The following is a 20,706-nucleotide window of genomic DNA, read 5'->3' as shown; positions in this document are numbered from 1 at the left end:
TCAGGGATCTGTAAGAGCCACTATTTTTAGGAAGAGTCAGTAAGTGGCCAATAATTTTTGCTTGAATGATGTATAGCCCAGATAGTGCAGAGCCAAGGTAAGACTCTACCATCCAAAGCCCAGGGGCAACCTATGGCTGTCATAGGTGTTCAGGTACTAGGGAGGACTGAGAAGAGGCTGATAAGCCTGTATGGTGAAGTAGACTCTGAGGGCACTTAGGAGAATACTAGCCATTTTGATTTTTCTAAATCAAGATTGCAATGAAGAGAAATGTGCTTCTGAGAGAAAATGAGTTTGTCAGTTTATTGTGCTCCAAACAGTATATGATATTTAGTTGAGAATAAGTATTTCAACTACTTATATCAATACCATTCAAAGTCTCTGTTTTGTAGGCACAGATAGGCCTTATTGTTATCTCCTTTCAGAAAGGTATATTCGCTAAGATGAGAGGCCAAACTCGATTCTCCATGAGATGTTTTTACTTTGCTCTTCATTTTCTTCTGGTTACAATCATGCACAACAGCATGCCTCATGAGACTGTTTTTCGTTGCAAATCTTTTGCAACAGTCAGCATGTCCATACTTAAACAGGTGCTTTTCCTCATGAAGAAGAAAATATGGCTCTGAAGACTAAGCACAGCTGTGTAGCTTCTACCACAGTCTTCCCCTGGACTTTGACACATATCCCTTTCGGGGGCAAGAGTTTTGTATGTTGCTTACCTTCACCTTTGTGTTTGGATGTTTTCCACCATACTTCTATACTATTTCCTCTTTCATGAGTTTCTCACACGTTTTTGCCACAGTAGAACATCCCTTTTGATAATACACGGACCTTATGGACCATCCCATGTCCTTCTACATTACTGGGTGAAGCAGAGTGTTTGGCACATCTTTCATAGTTTCCCTTGAATTCCTTTATTTTTATGCCCATTCTGATGGATTTTCAGCTGCTGATGTTTCTTAAAGGCCTTCCTACAACCTACAAACTGGCATACTATCACTTTTGCTTACTGTCATGTTTGCATTCATAATGTTACTTCAAGTTTGATTTTGTGTTAGATCTTTATCAGAGCCACTAGCTGCAAAAAATAAACAACTTTTCTCCAGTGTGGATCATGAGTGGGGAAGTGAATGAGGGACCTGGGGCAGGGCTGAACTGGGCTATCTCCGATCCCAGTGAACAGCATCTGCAGTTGAATGCATTTGTGATAATCAAGGAGAGACTGCCTCAGAGACAGAGACCAGGACATCCTTATGCAGGTCTAGGAAGATAACCACATGTGTGGCCACTTGAGGTAACCAGGTGTAGACAGCCACAGCTTCTTCAAGAGTGAACCATTTTGGACAAACCCCAGGTACCACCCAACTGTACTTTATGGAGTGTCCCCCCCCCATAAAGTCCCCCTCCAGGTAAGGCCTATCAATTTTAATTTGGACAGATTTTAGAGCCTTTGTTGGAGAGGACCCCATTTAAGTAGGCTGATTTGTAAGTAGCAGGTAGTAGTATCAGAGAGATTAAGTAGAGTATCTAAATGAGGAATATGTTGCTTCCGGAATGCAAAAAAGACTAAACTAAAACAGGTTGGACTTTTATGTCCTTAATGAGTGTGTTAAATGAAACTCCTTGGAGGAGGATATCATTACTGTAATGTCATACTTGTGCTGATGGGGAAAGGTAGATACAGCTAAGATATTGTCTATAAATACTGTGTGCAATGGCAAAGCTGTTGAGGTACTCTGGAGGGTAGCCTGGAAAAGGTGTATGCTTCCCTTAAAAACTGCCACTAAGAATCTACCGAACCTTAAAAACTGCCACTAAGAATCTACCGAAATAGGTACTAAAGACAACTTATAAGCCAAATCTTATTAGCCAAATCCCAAAATGGTTACTGGTTGTTGATTGCGCAAGGTCAATAATTTTCATAATATTGGGTATTGGGTATGGGGACCTTAACAGGTAGAACTACAGATTAAGTTACAGTAATCCACTGTAAGGTCCTATTCTTTTTCCTTTCATCTTTAAAAATTTAGAATAGGCAAAATCTGACTGTTATGGAAGATGAGTGGGCATAATTTATTAATTATGTCTTATCTAATAAGTGAGTTCTTAAAAGTGCTGTTTTACTTACATTGGGCCATCTTAACTCTTTTAACTGGTAGGTTAACGGGGTCCATTTTTGTCAAGCCAATTTGTAAGTATCAAAGACTTTATTTAGTTCCAAATAATTACTCATGATCCAAGTATCTTTTTCCAATATGGAACAGTGAGGACAATGGATATTATGGCTAAGGGAAATTTAGGCAAGGCTACAGTTAAAGTGAGAAATACCTATTTTTTCCCTCTGTTTATATTTAGTTATTCTCCTAAGGTTATAAGGGGTACCATGTTTAAATTTAATGGAATCTTCTAGTAAAACTGAAATTTGAGACCCAGTATGACAAAGTCCCTGAAGCTTTGTCAACTGGTTCATGTTAGCTGTTGTTAAATTATTTAATTGCTAATTAAGAGCCTGCATTGTAAAGGCAAAAAAGGTAACCAGTGTCTTTTTAAGCTTTTTGTTACAAAAATTCTTTTAATAAATTTTGGATTTTTCAATTGGGTCAAATTACGGACATTTGTTTGAATTTAGTTATGTCTATCTATCTATCTATATATTTAATTTTTTTCTCATTGCATCTATATTATTTCCCCCCTTTGTTTTATTTTTTTTTTTAAGATTTTATTTATTTATTTGACAGAGAGATCACAAGTAGGCGGGGGGAAGGGGAAGTAGGGAAGCAGGCTCCCCACTGAGCAGAGAGCCCAATGCGGGGCTCCATCCCAGGACCCTGAGATCATGACCCGAGCCAAAGGCAGAGGCTCAACCCACTGAGCCACCCAGGTGCCCCATTTCCCCTCTTTCATTTGATTATTTTTCCCCTGTTTGGGGCTTATAGGTACCTAAGTTTGTGGTTTTAGTTTCTGCCTCTGTCTGATAACTTAGAGTGTGAAACTTCTGGTTGGTTACAGAAGACGAGGGGAAGAGGGCCGACTGCCCTGCCTTATAGGCAGCTGGCTCTTGCTCCAGCCTTCCCAGTCCACCTTTAAAGGACTGAGTTTGCCCTTGAGAGGTGGAGCAGCCTCTCCTTGGGAGAGTGCAGTAAGCAACACTGTCAGAAGGTACCGGCCCCATCATATGTTATGCTGAGGCACTTACGAAGCCCAAGCATACAGACTACAGGTCTTGCATTGCTTAAGTAAGAGGATGACTGGCAGCTATTCTAAAGGGGGTTGTTGGGATGAGATATTAGTTTTCTTGCCCCAGAGACTTCTTTTGGATTACACATTGGGTGGCTGGTCTTCAAGCATGCAGGCTATGACGCTCCTGAGGGTCTAGAAAGTATAAGTTCCTTAGTGACAGCAACAAGCTATACACAGCAGCAAAGAAGCAGGTAGCTGCTACCCTAATCCAAGCAAAAGCAAAGGGAGACCTAGGTGCCACTTCTCTACCATGGGGGAGCCCAACCAACATCTTTCTGCATAGGAGATGATGAAACACATAGGCAAATAAGAATTCTGCTGCAAAGAATAATGAAAAAACATCAATGTTAAAGAAGTAACAGGCCACTGGAATAGGCCTCTGCCAAATAGACTGTGACTGGAAGTACAGAATACAGACCCAGGAAAGCACAGCTCAAGTGGCCTATCACTCCTAGCTGTAGGGTGTGTCCCCACTTGGACTAGTAGCCAGGCCCAAGAGGTAAGCCAATTAGCACGGCTCATCTAGAACATTCTGAGACATGGGAACCACCTGCAGACACAGCAGCAGGCCACAAGACTAAAGCACAAGCTTAAATTCCATCCTAAATGACCCTCTCTGTGGTCTGGAACCAATTAGTAAGGCAAGAACAGCCTCCTAAGAAGTTATCCAAAAGTCAGTGGTTATGACTACGGTACCAGTTTTTTTTTAAAGACTTTTGAATGCTTTTGATGGTAGGTTACAACAAACTTGACACTCACATAGATAAAGGCTGATTTAAAAAAAAAAGTTGATTTTTGTTATTGTTGTTACGTACATCTACTAAGTAAAGAGAGCTTCTAGGCAAGACGAAACAGGGAATTGAAAAAAGGAGGAATAAAAGCTAAGAAGAACTGTAGGGGCAGCTATGTAGGGATGCAATGGCTAGAAAGCTGGGATTAGTTAGGTTTTGCAGATTCCGGGAGGACTGGCTAATTGGAATAATTAGCATGGGGATTATCCTTAGTTGTCTGATACTTGAAGCAATTAGAGTGGTTCAAATAGCCCAGAGGGTAAGATCCGATAAGGGAAGTTAACTTTTCAGAGCAACATGGTAGGCTTTAGTAATGTCCACAGTATACTCTGATGCCTCAAAGAGCCAGATTATATACAAGGATGGAAGCATGCCATTGAATAAACATTTGGGTCACTTCAGTGTATGGGCACCTTGATATTTCATTTAAAAAATATATTCAGGGGCACCTGGGTGGCTCAGTGTGTTAAGCCTCTGCCTTCAGCTCAGGTCATGATCTCAGGGTCCTGGGGTCGAGCCCTACATCAGGCTCTCTGCTCAGTGGGGAGCCTGCTTCCTCCTCTCTCTCTGCCTGCTCCTCTGCCTACTTGTGATCTCTCTCTGTCAAATAAATAAGATCTTTAATATATATATATATAAAATATATATATATAAAATATATATATATAAAATATATATATATATATATATATATATATATATATATATATATATATGCCCATTCCCCCCTTCCTATCCCCTCCTATTCTCCCCTTCCCCCATTTCTGGACACATAAGCTGAATATGAAATGAGGCACTCAATTTCCTTAATTACTGTTTTATAAACATGAAACACTGATTCATTTGATAAGATTCTTCTCAGAATTTTCTAAAATTCCAATAAATTGGAATTCTCAAGCATATTTTCCAATTTTTCTTTCCTGAATATTCAACCATACCTTCTCAACTAGATCTTTCCCATCAATATGTAATCATTCCTGAACTCCATCCGTACCATCCTTCCTTTACAGCCCTCTCTCTCCACCATTCCATCGTCAATCTTTTTTTAAACAATTACTTATATTTTGCTGTCTTCATTTTCTCACCTTCTATACATTTACTAACATACTCTATGCCAACATAGCTTAGGAACCCTTATTTTATGGAACAGTCCTTCCTAAGGTCATAAATGGCTTCCACTTTGCCCAATCTAGGGGACATTTTTAGGAACATCATTTCATTGATTGCTCAGTAGCATGTGACACTAAACTGGTCAATCTCTCTAGAATTACCCTCTTACTTTAGTTTCCATGATGCACTACACATATGATATAAGAATTATAGTTCCTGACTGAAAGCAACATCAACTGGAATGTAAGAAAAAGGTAAGATAACACTCACCAGCAGTAAACTTGATTGTCCAAAGATCATTATGTAACTGCTGCAGACACTATCAGATGTCTACCAAAGTCCCTTTTCCTTTCTTGTGTAGTAACCGGACATGTTATGAACCAGCTATATTACACTTCTCAGTCTTCCTTGCAATGGCCTATGACCATGTGCTGAAATTCTCTTGAAAAGTATATAAGGACTATAATGATACAATGAAACTTTCCACCTACCCTGCTCTGTATACTCACCCACTTCAAGTGGGCATGCTGAGAATGACAGAGATCTAGTCAGCATGGGTCTTTGAATGGCAAAGTGGAGCAGAAGTGCTCCCTCTTACCAGCACACACATATATCTCTCTGGGTTGGAAAACTGCCCCACAGACTTCAAACTTCAGTAAGCATCAGAAACACTTGAAAGATTTCTTTAAACATGGGTTGCTGGCCCTCAGTACCAGAGTGTCTGCTTCAGGAGATCTAGAGTCAGGCTCCAGAATCTTCTTTTCTAATAGCTTTCACAATTTGTGTAGAAAGAAACAAATGTCCTTTTTTTTTGCCATCCATCCCATTTTCAGTCTACTGTTAAAGTACTTTAACCTCTTTTACCTAATTCAGAAACAATATGGAAACTTGATCAGAACTATCAGAATTATCCTATTTTCATACTGGTATGAGTATGTAACTTGATAAAAAATACAACAAAACCCTGTAAGCACACTGATGATTAGGAAACGGGTCAAACTGTCCAAATTCTCTGGTTTCTCATTGTTGTATCGATTGCCCTATTTCTCCTAAAACTGACCCTAGCTCTTACCCACAGTTTCCTGACCAAAGATGCTCAAATGCATGAAAAATTAAGGAATCAGGCTTAGAGGAGAAAAAAGAAGTAGACAAAGAAAAAATGGAGGGGAAAAACATGTTTCACTAAGCAATATAATACTTTAAAAATAAGAAATAGAAAAATAATGTCTGTTCCAAAGACATTTGGAATGTCTGTTTTTCTTTTATCATTGGGTGGAGAAGCTGAGGTTAGGAAGGGGAATGAATGTGTGTACAATTTAGAACCAAGAAAAAAATTACAAATGCTATTCAGAGAGAATGGGTACATAAGACAGGAGTAAAAAGAAATGGGAACTAATTCAAACTCTGTCCTTGGAAAACTGAATTCAACCATGATGGGAGTCACCTAGATGGGCCCTAAGAGCCCAGCCACGTTTGACAGTCAGTGACTAATTCTGAACTGCTTATTTTACAACAGTGCAGAGAATAGATCTTTATTCTCCTGTAATGACACACATTGAAAGCTCAAAAAATTCTGATCGATCATGTATTTTTTTAATGATATTTAATTAGAATAGAAGAGGGACATCCAGCCCTAAACTTGACATAGTTCAGCTTAAATGCTTTGAATGACTATTTTTTTAATAAGATCTACAGTATGAAATAGAAAACAGAGTAATGCTGGTTCTTAGCAATTTTCAAGTGGCACAGGGCAAAGAACAGAGATTTCTCTCTTCAAAGACAATTTTGTGTAACAATTTTACTAATATTTAGTGTTTCAGTTTGTCCTGGGTTTAGGAGATGATATGTCTTTAGGCCATTTAATGACTGAACATAGGTGTTTTTCCTTTCCCATTACTACTCTTCATCTATTTCTATAAAGGACTTCATTATTTCAATCGACAGCCTTCACTGGTTGACATTCAAGACCCTGAATTTTTCAAGAAACCATTTTGACAAAGTAATGATCTCCATCTTTCCTCCTTCTCTCCTTTGTTTCAAATCATAAACCCTTAAAGACCATAAAAATATAGTCCCCAGGTTATCAAAGATACCCTAAATTGGTTCCTGGAAGTATTATCTTTTAACTTATCTTCTCAAGTCTCTCTCCCACTTAACTATTACATGGAAAAAAAAAAAAAAAAAAAAAAAGGAACAATTTCCAGTCAAGAATAAAGTGTGGCAAATTAGGCAAACAAAAAATTCAGAGAATAAACTGAAAAATATTCACCTAGGAAGTCTAAGGTTAATCTGATTTTGTAAGACAGACAAATTATATAGAGATTTGCCAATTCTCTAAATGACAAATGAGAATTGATAAATGAGTACTAAAATCAGTGTACTATATAATACATTACAAAGGGATACTCACTGCAAATAAAAAAACACAAGAGACTACATTCTAATGTTAGGGTAATTTCTAAGGATATTAGACCATGATATGGCATCATATGAAGAAAACGTGACAGTAATATTGAAGGTCTAAACTCGTGCTCCAGCTGCTCTGTCTTGCATCAGTGTGGCTAAGTGCTTCACTGCATGAACTAAATTTGATGGAAGTATATTCTCGATGCTCTTTTATTTTTCACCAGCTATTCCTCTTAAACATTCTTTTGGATCAACTTTCCCTGCCCCCTGATCATACATTATGTAAATCTCATAAACTCCAAGTCACTTCTATTTCCTTTTCTATTATTATCTCTCGTTTATTCAAAGGTCCAATCCAGTCTAAGTCAGGGCTCCAATCTCTAATTCCATTCAAAGTTTCTTTCCTCTCCACAACCCAAGACTGACCCACAGCTCAAAGGCTTCTTGTGAGAAAGCACATTTTGACTTCTCTTTCGCTTTCCCTAATTCTTCTCCTTCTTTTCCTGTTTCCTCTTTGAGTGAGGAGACAAAGGGGGAATTGTGGAGGAGGTGCAAAACCTTCCCTTCTATTTTTGTAGGATGGCCTTCATTGGCTTTGCACAACAGCATTCATATATGGGTACTTCCCTTAGGGCATATGTGTGAATTCTTTCAGTGGGCTGATGAAGATCTCCACAATGCATAGTACTGTAATGTGGGTGTTAAGCTGTGGAGACTCTTCTTGGCAGGCTTTCCTCTTTTGTGGAGCACATTAAAGAAGACTTAAGCAGGGCAAGTCTGTCCTCCATTTATTGGCCCACAAATCCTTGCCATATCCAATGGTGGGAGTGTGAGCTACTTCACCCTCTTAGGTCTCTTTGCAGTTGTGGCTCTTTCTAGCCATACTTCCACCCACAGAAGGCTGCTGGCAAGAAACAGCCCTAAGCCTTCATGAATGCCTCCACCCTGCAGGAACTCAGTTAAGCACTGTCTTGTGCTCTCCTCCAGTGGAACCTGCAAGATGAGACTGTGAGGTTCTACTGCCCTTAAGCATTCAAACAAGGTAGGAGATGTGGTCTACTTCTTGTAAAAGTACCACCAGTCTCTGCATGCTTTTCTTATAACACCTTGCCTTGGGAGGGAAAGAGCCTCCGTGCCCCAGTTCTCTCTTCTGAGCTCACAGCTCAACAACCTGATGAATTCTCTATTTTCATAAAGTCCTCTAGAGCTTATCTAGGCTGAATAAGATGTGAGTGTGAGTGACAAAAGACCTGTGCTAAGTGAAATACGAAGAAGCATATGGTACAGCTCCTTCTATTTTATTACAGCAACCAAATCTGGGTTTCAGCACCAAAAGGAAAAAAAAAGGCAACAAGAAAGACTCACAAGGAGAAGCAAGTTCATCTTAGACAAAGAGTTAGATTTCAGGATGACACATCAATTATAAACCAACTGGGCTACGGTTTATGGCCTCACTTACCTCTGGACATGAGGACTGGGTGCTGTGTGTCTGCTTGATGAGCTCCTCACAGTGGGGAGGGTTTTTCTTCTTGGGGATAAGTCTCCCAAACAGAGAATGTTGGATGACAAACGGTTGGATGGCTCAACGCCACAGAGAACGTAGGAGGAGCCCAAGTCAGCTCTGGACAGTCAGCTTCTCCTGCTCTGGCTAGGCTCAGCTCTGCTGCTCCTCACATCCAGCCAGATCATGGAATTCCTAAACAGATTAAGTTTATGTCCTAAGTGAGACCTATGAAGCTGATAGCAATGGTGGGCCATCTTGTGTGAGAGGGTGCATCTTCACTGAGGTAACAGCTAAACTGCCCCTTAACAATTACTGTTATGGTATTTTCAGCCATTTCTCCAATACTCAGTCATTCCAAGCCTAAAGCATGAGGCTTTGCAATGATCTTGTACCTGTTGGTGTTGTGACTGCTGTATAATCATTGCAGGATTATCTTGTTAGAAGTGTTAGGTCCATCTGGCAGGGAGAGAAGCATAGCATTTCTGGGTTGAAGAATACTACTAGATGTCTCATTAATAAAGGGCTTCTGGACCACTGGAGCAGTTGGTCTCTGATATGGAAGAATCATATTTGATGCCAAGTTTGTGAACATCTGTAATGAACAAATACAAAAATAAAACAAAAACAGAAATAAAAACTTGCCCTGCCATCTTTTATTAAGAATTATTAATAAAGTTGCTTATAGCTACTTGACATTCTATTTAAAACATGGGAACAATTTCTGCCTTTGATGATAAGTTTTGGAATATTGGCTGTGAGTATAGGGAAAGAACATTTAACCTTCTGTTCCAGAAGTATTGAACAAGTTACCTAACCCTTGCTTGAGTTCTCCAGCTGGGCTGCTGTATGAATTTCCTATGAGACCTATAACAAATCACCACAAATTTGGTGGCCTAAAACAACATAAATTTATTATCTTTTAATTCTGGAGGCCGGAAGTTTCAAATCAGCTTCACTGAGCTAAGGTCAAGGTGTTGACAAGACTGGTTTCTTACAGAGATTGCAGGGGATTTTCCATTTCCTTGCCTTTTCTAGCTTTTGGGGCTATGTGCATTCATTGGCTCACACCACACCTCATCTTCACACCACTTCCATGTCATATCTGCTTCCTCTCTGATCTCCTACTGTCGTCTCATGAGAACCCCTGTGATTACACAGGCCCACCTGGACTCATCTCAAGATCTTTAGCTAAATTACATCTGCAAAGTCTCTTTTACTTATCAGTTATCATTTGTAAGTTCTGAGGATTAGGATATGGATATTGTGGGGGCCAGTAGTTAGCCTAAAACAGTTGATTTAAATATTAAGTTAGTTAATATACATAAAGTGCCAATCACGATGTCTGTTTCCCTGACTTAAATTCTTAAGGCACTGATGACTAACTCATAATTTATTTATTTATTTACCATCGTATTTTCTATTCCTTCTAATACACTGAAAATTTTAAGACACTTAGGGTTAAGTTGGCCTTGTTCATCATTATTCACCTAGAAGAGTCTGACAATTAATGTCTATCAATGAATGAAGGGGTTATATAAATCTCACTAAATACTAATACTAAAATTCTATATATTACTTTTAAGAGTGGTATACAGTTGTTTCATATTTAACTGGTAAAAGACATACAAATAAATAAATTTTGGAGTATGTATAGCATTGACCCAAAGATTATAGTAAAACTCAATGGTGAACTTGTGTGACTATTTACCAGAAATTTATACCTTTTTTAGAGCATTTATGTGAGAAAATAAACTGAGAGAAATTCTAATCCGTAAATAAAATGTGAGAAGATAATCGATACACATATTTTATTTTAATTTTTTTTAAGATTTTATTTACCTATTTGACAGAGAGGGAGATCACAAGTAGGCAGAGAGGCCAGCAGAGAGAGGTGGAAGCAGGCCCGCCGCCGAGCAGAGAGCCCGACGTGGGGCTTGATCCCAGGACCCCAAGATCATGACCTAAGCCGAAGGCAGAGGCCTAACCCACTGAGCCACCCAGGCGCCCCTATACACATATTTTAAAAACCTCATACAAATAATTTGTCTAAACTTGAAAAAAGTTGAAAATGTTACTCTCATAATCTTTTTCTAGAGATCGAATAACTATAGAACACATGCCAGAGATAATTTTACCATAGATAGGGTAGGAAGCATACAGTATTAGAAACATGTATGTAGATCTAAAGTAATTATAAAAATAGGAAAGTATTTCAATCCTAGTTGGCTCAATAGATTAATCTGTGGCACTTTTATATCTAGTCAATATAGATAATTCATTAAAATATAGGTTTATTAAAATGAAGGAAATAATAGCCTTTAAATAAAAATTATTCTAGGGGAATTCAATTCCAGTTACAAAGGTTATAACTGACAATTTAACTTGGTGACAGGTTTACAAACTAGCAACTCTTAATTTATGGTTTTCAAGTTGTTGGTCATTGAAACTGATGTCTTTATTAATAAACTGTTGATTGAAAATAAGAACATATGGTGTTTACCTGTTAGTTAAATTAGTCACTTTCCATATATCATCTTGTTTACATGGCACATGGGTCAATAAGGGGATTCTGGATTTGGAAATATGTTTAAGTAAATAATATTCAACAGAGAAACACTGCTTATTTTAGATTCTCATTCAAGAATCCAATTTATTTTCAAAATTGAGCTTGGTATAAGTTATCTAAGTAAAATCCAAACAGTTTCCTAAAATATATGTCAGTTACCTAAATAGATTAAAAAATATATTTTATTAAATATATTAAAATATATTTTAATAAAAATTAAAGCATAGTTTAGTCTCACTATCCCAGATTTTTCTACTAGTTCCAACAGTCTATGTAATAACGTGACTTGGCTGTTTTGAGAATAGTTGAGTATGAGCCATCCAAATTGTTTACAAGATATATTTTTCCAGGATAAGGTAAAAGTATATATAAATTTAAAGATTTTATTTATTTATAGGACATGAGCAGAGGAGGGGCAGAAGGAGAGAGAGAGAATCTCAAGCAGACTCCACACTGTGCATGAAGCTTGATATGGGGCTCGATCTCATGACTCTGAGATCATAACGTGAACTGAAATAAAAAGTCAGACACTTAACTGATTGAGCCATTCAGGCACCCCCAAAAATATTTTTAGCAAAAAATACTAGAGGGTTTCAGGGTGGGTGATAGCATTTCAAGTATCACCAGTTCCTCTAGGATTGATGAGCTCAGATGATGGTAAACAGATTCTCCTTGTGTAGGGTAAGGTCTTCTCAAGTTATAAGCAGTAGGTAGAGATAACACCTAACTTTCACTCTCCTATGGCAAATTAAATGGCCACAAATGCTTCAGCACCCTTCCCACCAAGAGCTGGGTATTCCTGGCCCTCCCTTTTAATTTGGCTGGCCTATGACAACTTTGACCAATAGAGTTTACAACCAGTGAAACTATTCCAGTTTGGGACTTAGCTTTTAAGAGTATGAGTGGCTTCCACTTTGGTCTTTAGGAGCTCTGAACTTCCACCTAGGAGTCCAATTACCTTGCTACTGCAATCACAGAGTGAGGCCCTAAGACCAGATGAAGAAAGAAAAGAAGAGAAACCTAGCTGAGTTCAGCCTTCCAGCAATGCCCATCAAAACACAAAACTTGTGAATGAAGCAGTCTCAGACTTTTCAGTTCAGCTCAGTCCTCAATTGAATACCACCTAGTGATCCTCATCATATCCTTACAGAACAGAAGCATTGCCCAGCTGAGCAATGCCTGAATTTCTGACCCTAAAATCACAAGATATATTAACGTAGGTATTATTTTAAGTCACTAACTTTAGGGGAGTTCATTAGGCAGCAGTAAGGCGACCAGAACTAAAGTTATCTAGAAACTTCAGCATAGTTACTTTATATGTTTAAAAATAGTCTTCTGTCAAGCCACATCAACAAAGTCAACTCCAGAAATGCATGGAGTGTCTATCACCTGTGCCATCCTTCTGCAGTGACTATAATGATGAGTTGTGGAGATGAATATCTCACACTTGCCCAGTAAATCAAAACTGTGTAACATTATAATGAGCATGCAAAATCATTCGTGTCGCTTCACAAGGTCTGGGAGAAACTGAGAAGGGCAGATCTGTCAGTATATACATATTTCAAAATCAATTGGTCTAAAGCTGATCAACTTGATTTTCCTCTTTAGGAAAGAAATAAGTGGTCAGTCAGCTACATTCAAGATGCTAGAACTGTCTTCAACTATTGCTCAAATAAAATTAATATCAAAGCATTTTCTGTTGTCTATGCCTGAATTCACTTTTTTTTTCCCCTTCAAAATGGTGATCAGTAGATCTAACTATAGTCAATATCCAATCCTGAGAAGGAAAAAACAAAAACAAAAACAAAAAAGGATGTGTAAAAAGGTACATTCTTATTTGGTTAAAGAGAAAATTGATGGTGAGGCTTATACTAACAGACATAAATTATGCTAAATGAAGTTTCAAATTTAAGAGAAAACATTCTAGGAGTGACTAGGTGGCTCAGCTGGTTGAGCATCCAACTTGATTTTGGCTCAGGTCAGGTTGTGATCTCAGGTCATGAGATCAAACCCTGAGTGCTCAGTGTGGAGACTGTTTGAGATTGTCTCTCTCCCTCTCCCTCTGTCCCTTCCTCAGCTCATGCTCTCTCTCTGTTAAGTAAATAAATAAAATCTTAAAAAAAAAAAAAAAAAGGAAAACATTCTGATCCATCCACATTCTAGAATTTTTGCCTTGGCTAAATGTAGCATGACAGAGTTGAATAGGTAAAAGGGACGCAGGTCCAAATACTTAGAGGCTTTCAGAAACAAGGTTAAAATCCATTGAGAAAATGCCTGATGGGACCTCTTAAAACTATCAATTCATAAATAACAATAATAGACATGTGTACCAATGAAAATGACAAGAAACATTTCTCTTTGGTTAAAATATTTCTACTAAGAGCCCATAACTAATCAGTATATATCTTCTGCTTCTAGCAACCTACCAGTCTTAACTGATACTCTGTTTTTGCACCTTAAAAGCATTCAAACCAAGCCCTAATACCCTACAAAAGCCATTCATAACTTTGTGGTTTAAGAAACTCCTATGTTGGGGTGCCTGGGTGGCTCAGTGGGTTAAGCCTCTGCCTTCAGCTCAGATCATGATCCCTGCAACGGGCTCTCTGCTCAGCAGGGAGCCTGCTTCCCCCCCTCTCTCTGCCTGCCTCTCTGCCTACTTGTGATCTCTCTCTCTCTGTCAAATAAATAAATAAAATCTTAAAAAAAAAAAAAAGAAAAGAAAAGAAAGAAACTCCTAAGTCTTGTCTCTGGAGTGTTTTCCTTTACTACACCAAGCTAAATAAACTTGACATTGTATGACTTCAGGTGTGTCCCTAACAGCCTTTGTCAATGGGCTTAAAAACTACCACTAATTAAGTATTGTATTCTTGGCTTAGTTACTTAATAATCATGAATATCATGAATCTCATAATCATGAATCTCAACCAATTTCTTTTTCCTTGTGTAACAGTCATATTATCTGTCTTGTTGTATACTATGAGGTTTAGAAACAATGTATAAAATGTACCTAATATGATACATAGGAGGTAGCAAACATCAGTAGATTGTGGGCAATTATTTTATTAGTGTATTTAAATTTTTTAAAAATGCACTGCATCTAACAGAAATTTGGCAGTGTTCCTGATATAACTCCTGGTTGATTTCTTTTAAACTTCATTTTTAGAGTAGCCCAAGTCTGGGAATATAAATCTGAAGGAACTGTCAGACAAGGATGTCTCAAATAGAGATGACTAATGCTAATTTGGAGGACTGAATAGAATGTTCAGAGTCTATTGGCTTTTGAAACTATAACTAAAACTGGATTCAATGACCTTTCAAATTTTTCTGTCCTTATTAAACCATGCATCTAGAAAAGAAAAATTCAATGTCCTGTATTCTTGATGTACTCAGAATTTAATGAAGAATATAGGAGAGGAAAAAGCAGAGAGATTATAAGAATTTTTGAAACAAATAAGCAGCATATTTTAATAAAATGGCAGTAGAGTAATAATAAAATGCAGAGTATTTCCAATTTCCTGTTATAATGTATGCAGTTTCAAAATATAATTAATTAGGAAGAGGCCAATGGCAAGGTTAGTTTCCTTCAGAGGGAGACTTTAAGACTGACATTTGCATGAATGTGGTTTATTTGGTAGAGCTCTTCACAACACCTGAGAGTTAAGGAAGCAGGCATGACTGAGCAGAGGGAGAAGGCGAACTACAATAGAATTTACACAGAAGATTCAGCTGATCTCTTGGGAGCTCTGAAGTTGGTGTTCCCCTTCAGAGATTTCCCAAATTAAGGCAGATGAGTTCACCTCTGTACCCTTTCCCACCTTGAGCAGTCAGTGAGAGATAGCTCCCTTTGTCAGAAAGTAATTCTTGGGGAGGGTCTTAGCTGTGAGCCAGACAACACTCCGAGGCACAGGAAAAACTGGTACGTTGGTCCTATAACAGGGGATCAGGGCAGCTCAGCATCCATTAGGTGAATTTACAATTTTACCTACTTCTGTTAGGACATATTATCTCCTTATCTTCTCTCTCACCTTTGAGAAAACAAAGTAAACTAATTTAAGATGTATTTAGGCAAGGAATTTTAATGAATCTATACTATTAAATCTAATATTAAGACTTTCTTAAAATGATCACCTCCCTACCTTTGTGCATGTAGATGATAATGCTGCATTTTGACAAATTTTCACCCTTACTTCTCTTGCGTGTATTTACTCTTTGAAATATTGACCTAGACTTTTGTGTGCTGGAGATGAATGTGTTCAGTACTGGGTTCCTGGTGCTTTTGTTATTTCACCATATTGGGGGGGGGATTCTTACTTATTATTTTGTTAATGGCATAACAATTCAGTTCTAATTTTGCTCTTTTTCTTATTCAAAATTAATAGCAAGCAGCATGAAATAAATGGTATACCAAGTGTAGCACAGGTATTAAATTATTTCCATGGAATATTTGATTTCTATGGAAGGCAAGAAGGAAAAGCTTTAGAGGTGTTTATATGAGACATACAACACATACCAGTTTATGAGCTGAACTTTCTCCAAGTGCATTTATTTTATATATGAGACTGTTACTACATGATTAATTTATTTAAATGGTGACAGAACATAATGTAAGTTAACCATTTATAGTATTTTTATCTGTTTTTGTTTTTCCTCTGTTCAATTTTTGAATGTCACCTAAACATTGATGTATGCTAGTCTGTTTCCTGCTGCAATTCCCAGATCCATAAAGGCTATGTACTTCATCAAGCAAACATGGGAATTTGGTGAATTATTTTCTGATGTGGATCATGTGACTAGGCACCAAATTCCTTAAGAAGAAATGTTAGTTAATATGTACTCCATCATATTTATATATCTTTTCTTCTTTCAGACGTTAGTTTCTGTGATATCATTTTGCAGTCTTACAGGCATTTATGATAAATGCTAAATAAGTAAAGATAAAATGCTTCCCTACAAGTATTTAAAGTATATATTTTAAAAGAAAACATTTTCCTTAGCAGGCCACTAGAATAGGATGTTATTGGAGACAGAGGGAGTAAAATATGAGGCTAACACTCAGCTAGAAATGATGGCTTGTTCTGCTTGAGATGAATGATATGCACTTAAGAGCTAACCTATGCTTCATTCTACACTGGGCATAGCCATTGTTTATGTTCTGCCCATTGGAGTCTTTAAATTGATTGTGGGAGGTTAAAAGATCACTTTAACTTATCTGTAGGAATGGACTTTTGGTTAGTATTGGTCATTTTCCATTTTCTATTGAGACTTTAAAATCTCTTAGGGGGTACCTTATTGTAGTATCTCATCGATCAGGTGTTCAATAGTACTGCGGAACACCTTAGTCACCTTTAGTAAATTTCTGAAAGGTGTAATAATCCTAGCTATGAGAAAAAAAAATTGGCTCATCAGTCATTTGTGTTTGGGATACATAAAACTCTCATTTTAAAATGAATTATCCTTGCTTATCCTTTTTGAGATAAACAGAGCTAAACACATTTTCTTTTCTGTCACACTCTGTTTTGAGTGTGCTATTCTGATTTGCCAGCACCGAGTTGAAGAAAACAGAAATGACAGAAATGAATTGATACATTTTTTAGGATTTCTCTCACCTGGTTTATTTGATGAATGAAGTAATGTGATGGTTAAAATTTTCAAGTTAATTAGGAGCTATGTATCTTTTTACTTCTTTAATGTATATGTATAATGTCATAGGTCTACAACAGATAGGGTTGCTATTTTTAAAACTAAGAATTAGTGTTTTAGACCTTAGCATGATAGAAGAGCCTTCAAGAGTTTAGAATAATCCAATTCTCTTTTTCATCAGAGCCCTAAGAAGGCCTCAAAAGGCACCCACTCATAGACTCCATTTTACACATGAGCCCTCAGCTCAGACAAGTTAAACAACTTGCTTGAGTCCAGTGTATGACAGAGCTGGAGCTGGAGCTTTGCTTCCCAATCCCATTTCTTTATTCCAGCCATGGCATCTCTGTTTATTGAAGCGCACAAATAAGGTCCACTGGCTTAGCTGAAAAACCATTTGCCTATGAAAAGTTAATTAAAAATTCCAGTTGACTTAGCAGGGCTAGACAAGACTACTAACAGTTACAGAATGACAAGTGAGCAATAGTACTTAATAATTATATTTAAACATATGAGGCAACGTTTGCCTAAGAATTACATTTCTAAACAATTTTAGACAGGATTAATCTAAGTTAGTCCATTTGACTGGTAAACATGAAGTAAACCATAAGCAAAGTTCTGTAGCCCTGGGGACTTTGTTTATAGTTCTGTCCTCAACATGTCAAACATGTTGTTTATAGTTCTGTTCTCAACATGTCAAACAACACCTGACAGGTAGTAGGCCCATTATAATACAGTGACTGGCTGAAAGAATTAACATCATTTTCTAAAAAAGATTTTATTTATTTATTTAACAGACAGAAATCACAAGTAGGCAGAGAGGCAGGTGGGGGGAGGGGGCGGAAGCAGGCTCCCTGCAGGGAGCCTGATGTGCCGCTAGTTCCCAGGACCCCAGGATCATGACCTGAGCTGAAGGCAGAGGCTTTAACCCACTGAGCCACCCAGGTGCCCCAAGAATTAACAGCATTTAAATAGCTTACCTACAAGAATAATTTATAAAAGTAGCTTCTAGGCAAATATGTAACTCGATTCTTTGAGTAGGAGGATATAAAAAAGACTAAGACTTTAAAAAGACACATTGAGGGCTGACTTTGGTGACAGAATAATGATATACCCTTTGTATTCAGAAAATTTAAGTTTTTCAATTAATTAAAAAATAATATAGAGTGAAGTTAATGAATGATGCAAGTGGGAATCTGCCACTGATTAACTTACTTAACTTGATGTATTCTTTAACTCTTACTCAGACATATTGGAACAAAACAAAATAAAAAATTAATGCCTTTCATTTTACCTGGTAGTTTACAATTGGATCAAAAAAGACCAACAGGAAAATCTTTCCTTGGGGGAAACAAACACTGCAATTTATTCAAACATACAAAACACATTGCTGATGTTATCTAATTTGTATATATTGGTATTATCTTATTTCTATGGCTCAAAATTCAGACCTTTAGAAATGTCTAAAATTTATGGACTAGTAATTCTTTAAAATAGTCATGCTTTTGTTTCTGAAATAGAATGGTTCTCAAGCTCATTTTGACAGAAAGCCGTTTGATAATCTCTGTGACATGTTTAATATTATTCTGAATTACATATGGAAAGCAAACTGTTTGCCTCATAAGATAACACACACTAAGAATTATATATATATATACTTAAAAGATTTTATTTATTTATTTATTTATTTATTTATTTGACAGGCAGAGATCACAAGCAAGCAGAAAGGCAGGCAGAGAGAGAGGGAAGCAGGCTCCCTGCTGAGCAGAGAACCTGACGTGGGACTCGATCCCAGGACCCTGAGAACATGACCTGAGCTGAAGGCAGTGGCTTAACCCCACTGAGCCACCCAGGTGCCCCACAAAGAATTATAAAGTGCTGGATCTGAAATGCACCTCAGATAACTTGGTAAAGCCACTTTACTTTTACACATGAAACAGAATGAGATCTAGAAAGATAATGTGACTTGCTCAAAGTAACAAAATTAGATGCTAACAGGGCAGGGATTAAAATGCAGAACCCGACACCATTTTGCAGTAGAAAACTCAACCACTATAGAACCACCACCCTTAAAAAATTACGGAATACTGTTTCTCTATATGGAACCCATTTTTGACACTTTGCAGGCAGCTAAGTACTGACTAGTGATAATTAAGAAAGAAGGAAACGATGTTTTCTCTTTTAACAAAAGAATACTCCATACTCTGCAGTCATCTCTGCCTCCTCTTTCTTTTTTTTTTTTTTTAATTTTATTTATTTATTTGTTAGAGAGAGAGAGTACGCGAGCACAGGCAGACAAAGTGGTAGGCAGAGGCAGAGGGAGAAGCAGGCTCCCCGCCAAGCAAGGAGCCCGATGTGGGACTCGATCCCAGGACGCTGGGATCATGTCCTGAGCCGAAGACAGCGGCTCAACCAACCGAGCCACCCAGGTGTCCCTGCCTCCTCTTTCTTTCAAGTGCCACATTCACCCGGTCACGGGCTCCCTTGGAGCTACACGTATGAGTCTATGTGGAATCCATCCTCGCTGCCTCCTCTTTGTACCAGCTCGATCCAAATTATGATCATTGCTCCTCTATTCATTGCCAAAGCCCGACTCCAGCTGGTCTCTCTACTTCTCATCCTACCTCCCCATGTCCATTCTCCAAAAGAAGATCCGCCGATACAGATCTCTGCCATGGCGACTGACAACCTTTCCCTGATTCTGTATCTCTCTGAATCTAAACTCAAAACCCAACCATGATCTCTGGGTTCCCATTCCCCAGCTTTCTGTCTTACTTGATCTCTTATCCTCGCTCACCCCACTCTGGCCACACCGGTGTCCTTCCTGAACACCAGTCTCCTCACACTGCAGGGTCGGTGCACTTGTTCCTTTTCTCTGGAAAGCTCTTCCCACAAACATCTTTGCGTGACTTGTTCCCTCGCCTCTTTCAAGTCTTTTCTCAAAGGTTATTTCGCAGTGAGGTTACTCCTGACCACCCTGTTTAAGGCTGTTTTTATCTTTCTGGCCCTTCCTATCCCTTCCCTGCTTTATGTTTTCACAGAGCTATGACATTTTATGTGCTCAAAATTTATTTATTTATTTTGATTTTCAGCGTTTCTTTCCACATCAACTCAACAAAAATATAAGCTCTGTGGATGTGAAGTACTGTTTAGTTTGTGCAATGCTGTATCCTTAACACCTAGCAAAATGACTGATTACTTGCTAGAGGCTGAGGTAAAATCTGTTGAGTGAACAAAAGAGTCCTCCTAGAACATTGCAGCAGAAAATCTGCACTCAGGTGGGGGCAGATGTATCTCACAGTCCCAACTCCTGGTCCCAGATTCTTCCTTCTCATGCGGATCTTACTAAGTATGGCTGCCAAAACATTGCTGGCTCCAGGAAATTCTGGTGTCCTCCTTATCACGCTGGCTCAGGTGTGGCTACAGAGCTTGCCTATAAGGCCCACAAGAAG

The 20,706-nt window shown here is 38.1% G+C and overlaps 1 pseudogene; it reads right to left on the bottom strand.

Annotated features, from left to right (window-relative positions):
* Positions 1-362: 362 nt before the first annotated feature.
* LOC116568759 lies at positions 363-20,153 on the bottom strand (annotated as a pseudogene).
* Positions 20,154-20,706: the final 553 nt, after the last annotated feature.

This window comes from Mustela erminea, chromosome 11 (assembly GCF_009829155.1).
Source record: "Mustela erminea isolate mMusErm1 chromosome 11, mMusErm1.Pri, whole genome shotgun sequence".
In the NCBI taxonomy this organism is placed as follows: domain Eukaryota; kingdom Metazoa; phylum Chordata; class Mammalia; order Carnivora; family Mustelidae; genus Mustela; species Mustela erminea.
The sequence above is the reverse complement of the archived record's forward strand: the minus strand, read 5'-3'. Positions and strand labels throughout refer to the sequence as shown.